The sequence below is a fragment of the Galeopterus variegatus genome, unplaced genomic scaffold (assembly GCF_000696425.1).
Source record: "Galeopterus variegatus unplaced genomic scaffold, G_variegatus-3.0.2 Scaffold2681, whole genome shotgun sequence".
NCBI lineage: Eukaryota > Metazoa > Chordata > Mammalia > Dermoptera > Cynocephalidae > Galeopterus > Galeopterus variegatus.
The window spans coordinates 25,094-30,633 of record NW_007728792.1 but is presented as its reverse complement, the minus strand read 5'-3'; the positions used below and the strand labels follow the sequence as shown (position 1 = coordinate 30,633).

General features: G+C 40.8%; 1 protein-coding gene across 1 annotated transcript in view; it reads right to left on the bottom strand.

The window, feature by feature from the left end:
• PIAS2 (protein inhibitor of activated STAT, 2) overlaps positions 1–5,540 on the bottom strand; it is a 123,135-nt gene that overhangs the window by 117,197 nt on the left and 398 nt on the right. The gene's annotated exons all lie outside the window — the stretch shown is intronic.

The following is a 5,540-nucleotide window of genomic DNA, read 5'->3' as shown; positions in this document are numbered from 1 at the left end:
GGGGGGGGGGGGGGGGGGGGGGACGGGGACTTGCGCACTAGGAAATAAATTGCTTGTTACAGCCCTTTTCTGTGTGTCTGCCCATCAGACACCCGAACCTTGCAAGGCCATAATTAAAGTCTCTCTTCACTGTACCTTGTGTCTGAGTGTCCATCCTTTGGCCTTGGATGGGTGAGGATGTTTCTCACATTAGAATTTCTACAGTGAAACATATATTCACATTAAGTGAAAGCAACAACGGTTACAAATAGCCTCATATCAGTGCAGACCAGGATTTTTCCACAAGTTTGCTGAAAATTTACAATTTTTTTCCCCCCATTTCCAGGGCTTTTTGGATTTCAGAAGTGTGGATAAGGGATTTGGGGACCTGTAAGAGGAGAGAGAGAAAAAAAAAGGAAACTATACAAATTTCCACCAAGAGAATGAATAAACAGATATATTCATACAATGGGAAATCAAAAACAATGGTAAACAAAAAAAGACCCCAAATATATACACTATTATTTAATTTATACAAAATCTTAAAACATAAATAATATTTATATTTACATATGCTAAAAAGCATGACACAGGCATGATGAATACAAAATTCAGCACAGCAGCTACCCTCATTGGTGAAGGTGGGCGTGATCATGGTAGATGTGATCAGGGAAGGGCACCCTGCTGAACTATTAAGTTGGGTGGTAAGTACATGTATGTTTATTTACTTAAATTGTACCTATTATAATCTTTTGTACTATCAAATAACTTAAATACTTAAAAAATCAAAATGAGTGTCATACATCTAAATACACAAACCACTATTACAATGACCAATTCAGAGAACTGTCTCAAGAGAAGTTTTTAAAGAAGTTAGCATCCTCAGAAATATTCCCCCATAAATCAAGGACAGTTGCTATTTTTAAAAGAAGAAAACCAAAAAAGAGGATAGAGCTCCTACAAATTAAAAATGTAATTACTAAAATAAATTCTATATAAGAGTTCACAAAGTCAAGAAAATCTTCCAGAAGGTAAACAAATAAAATGTCAATATTCCAATATTGAGCTATCCATTATTCACCCATCAAGAGTCTCTGAGAAAAGAGAAATGGAAAGGGAAAAATTACCAAAGAAAGAGAAGGTAATTCCCTAGATTTGAAGACTCTTAGAACTGAAAAGGCACCCACCAGGAGGAATGAAAACAGGCCTACCACAAAACATTTCACAACACCAAGGATACAGAGACCATCATAAATACTGTAAATGAGGTTACTAGAAAAGAATAACCATCAGATCTGCAATGAACCTCTATTAGCAACACTGGGTATTTTAAATTCTTTCGGCAAAGCCTTTAAAGTTCTGAGGAGAAAAACTGTATTATCAACTTATAATCAATGTCTAAACTTTCAATCAGGAACAAAGCTAAGTCATTTTCAAACATTCAAGAACTTAGAAAGTTTATCACCTGCATATCCTTCCTGAAACAATTTACTCAAGACTGTAGCCCAGTAAAATAAAAAAGGCATATAAAAAAAGAAAGACATTGGAACCAAACAACAGACCTAACTAGGAGTACAATGTAAAGAAATCCCAGGATGACAGCTGGAAAACAGGTCTAGAAAGCAACCTGCCCAAATTAGAAAGGAAGCCCAAGATTCCGGAAAGTCTATCAAGAAAAGCTGAATGACAGCTGGAAAACAGGTCTAGAAAGCAACCTGCCCAAATTAGAAAGGAAGCCCAAGATTCCAGAAAGTCTATCAAGAAAAGCTGAATGGGGCCGGCCCGTGGCTCACTCGAGAGAGTGCGGTGCTGATAACACCAAGGCCCCGGGTTCGGATCCCACATAGGGATGGCCGGTTCGCTCACTGGCTGCGGGTTTGATGCTCCTTCCACTGAGAAGTGGGGTCTCTGAATCTGGCACTATGGCAGAAATGACATTATGTGACTTTTGAAGCTAGGTCATAAAAGGATATACAGGGCCGGCCCGTGGCTCACTCGGGAGAGTGCGGTGCTGATAACACCAAGGCCCCGGGTTCGGATCCCACATAGGGATGGCCGGTTCGCTCACTGGCTGAGCGTGGTGCTGACAACACCAAGTCAAGGGTTAAGATCCCCTTACCGGTCATCTTTATGAAAAAAAAAAAAAAAGAAAAGCTGAATGGTTACAAGATGAAAACACACTATAATATTAAATTTTAAAAATAATTTCAATGAGCTCTCCTCACTCAAGCAGGACTTTGTTATATTTCTCCTTTAAGGAGCACAGATTTAATAAAACAGAAGTAAAGTTCCTCTATGGCTCCTCACTACTTGGTTCTACAGTGACTAAAACTTTATCAACATACATATTCAAAAGGCTGATTATTCTCAATTTCTGGAATCTCCCTATAGCACTATTCATACTAGCAAAAAAAGTGGAAAAAACTATCAATTCATGAGTTGATAAACAAAATGTGGTATATCCACACAATGGAATATTATTTGGCCTAAAAAGGATTGATGTACTGATACATGCTACAACATGGATGAATCCTGAAAACAGAACTTCCCCCTTCCTTTCCCTTAACCCATCAGGATGACCTCTAGAGTCCAGTTTGTATGACGGGACTCTAACCCCTGGCTATAGATGATTAGAAGTAGACCCTTACCTAAGCTTGGCCCATCAGATTCACTCTCTCCAAAGAACCGGAAGAGAGGTGGGCTGCTATTCTACTGGTCAGTTGGACTGAAAGGCAGCAAAGTGCAGGGCTGACATATTTTGCCATGACCAGACAAGATCTCTGATACTAGCTCACATGGCAGTCTCAAAAACTGAAAATTGTCAGGAAACCCCTTAAGGTTCTCATCAAGTAAGAGAGCCTAAAAAGCAAAGGCACAAGAGTCACTAAACCCCACTGAGGATGACCTTTCCCATAAGTCACAACCTCGAGTACAGATGCAGCACCAGCCAGATGTCAACTGCTCTTGTTGTCTGGGTGCACGTCCATAGGGAGTACTCCTGAAGAGCAATGGAAATTCTTTCAGCAATAATATCAGCAGCCAAATATGTGACATCCAGATTGGCTGACCATTTCCTCTACTGCTAAGAAGTCAGCCATGAAACTAATGCCCATAATCTTTCCTGTTCCTATAATTTACTTGACTATCACTGTGACCACCATTTTGAGAGCCCTAGATACTTCTCCCCCTTTCTTTCTTTCTAATTAATTTTTCAATCAGTTGTCCTGTTTTCCTTCCCCTATTACATGTCACATAAGAAGGGTGTTATCATTTAATTTAGTCTATAGACTGCAGGATGATGGCCACGAGCTCCACCTAGGCTCAAAGCTACCTGAACAAAGCAGTACAGCTTGGGCTCTGAAGAGCACAGACTCTAAAGTTAGATCTCTAAAGTTAAAAATCCCAGCTTTTCCAGTCTCAGGCTATGTGATCTAGGTCAGGTTAATTTCTCTGTGCCTCAATTTCTTCACAGAATTTTGAGAATTAAGTATGTATAGATGAAGTGCTCAGACCAGAGCCAGTCATGTAATAAGCACTATATTATAATGAGCACATGCCACCATCATCATAATCACTGTTTGCAACTGGGGGAGTGGGGTACAGTTCCTCTTCAAATGTAGGGTAACATGGGTCTGCACTGAGCAGCTAAAGCAAAGACAATGGATAAATACAGCATCTGCCCAGCTGGTACCCTCCCCTCCTCTGAAAGCTCTTCCCAGTTAGTCACCACTGGTCACCTGATGTGAAATGTGGGAAGAGGGAGCCATCTTCTATCAAGTGCCAGGAGAAGCAAAGACATTTGATTTACAAGAAAAGATGATAAAGCTGACTCACAAAACAAAACGTAAAGAGAGAGTGAAGGAGGAAGGCAGAAAAACAGAAAGAGAAAAAAACCTTTGGTTTCCACCACTTTCCAGTTTCTGGTTCCACTCCAACCTGAGCACTGACGGCCCTTTCTGCCCTACACCGGCAAGTAAATTCTCTGATTTGTATTAAGCTTTGACCAACAATTATAAAAGTCTAATCCAAGTCCTGGAAAAGTTTTCATCAACCAAAAAAACATGGAAGAGGAAAAATTGTATACATCTGTTACTACACAAAAATTAAGACTATATTGCAGGCAAAATAAATTTAACTTCAAAGTTCTGTCTTCTCAACCCATTCTAACGCATGACTTGATGGAAGTGAGGCTTGGGCCTGGTTCTTTCAAAAGCTCCACAGGTGTAAAAAGCTCTACAGCTGGGTTTCTGAGCCACGAAAATCCTTACTTATCAAATATGAACACACTTTTACCTCCTATCATGGTTCTCTGTATAAACTAATATGGGGGATCACATGAATTAATATACATTTCTCTTTACTAAAAATTAAATAACTCTTCTTGAAACAGAAGGATGGAAAATGGCAGACAGTGTGCAAACTAACATCAAATATGAACACACTTTTACCTCCTATCATGGTTCTCTGTATAAACTAATATGGGGGATAACATGAATTAATATACATTTCTCTTTACTAAAAATTAAATAACTCTTCTTGAAACAGAAGGAGGGAAAATGGCAGACAGTGTGCAAACTAACACACTACCCCTTTAGAGCGGAACACAGATTCTTTTGCTGATGTCCACTGAACTACCAGGTGAGGAGCCAACATCCATCCCTAGCCTAAAAACAATAAACATAAAAATCTAAATCTTTTACCGGATTCCTCTTCCTTCTTATTCGAAAACATAACCCTAACATCGTTAAGTCTATGGCGTGCACACTGTGTGGAGTTAATTTCAAGTTCACACTTCTACTTTAAAATACATTAAAAAAACAAAAATCTCAGGGTTTCCGTCCATAAATATCCCATTTATATTGCCAGTAATTCTGCGAACCATACAAAATAAATCTGCCTCATTTATCAGTTTTGTTTCAGTTAAGGACTCTCTGAAGGTTATCAAACTGGAGGCAAAAATCTTTCCCCTTCTACCCCCATCCCCCCCCATTTCAAACCTATAATATACAAAGGTATCAACGATAAAGTTATGATCTTGTTCCAAGGCTAAGAAGAAAAAATTCTTTCTTCTCAAGCAGAGTGCACAGACAGACAAACCTCAAGACAACACGGACTTCGCGGATCACGGCACTGAGAACACTTCAAGGTTTAAAGCCGATTACTGATGGCAGGGTTCCCAAAGGACCATGCTTCTCTCGAAGATGTTAGGAAGCACTGGAGGGGTAAAGGGGCCTTTTCTCGTGACAGACCTGACTAAACGGTAGCATCAACCATAAGAGGGGCAGAGAGAAAAATTCCTCAACGCAACTTCACGTTTAAGAAAACAGTCTTCCACCAAGTGAGTAGCGTGTAGACTTCTGGAGCGCCATAGACACGTACAACCCCTGCGAAGATGGAAAATCAAAGGCTGCTGCCCACCTCGGCCCTCAAGATGAACAGGGAAGTCGGCTCCCACGTGCCCCTCTTCGGGGTGCTCCGGCCCCCCGCGCCAGGTGTGCGGCCGGCGGGCAGCAAGGTCCCGCCGCTAGCCCGAGGCCCAGGCCCGCCGCCCCCGCGCCTCC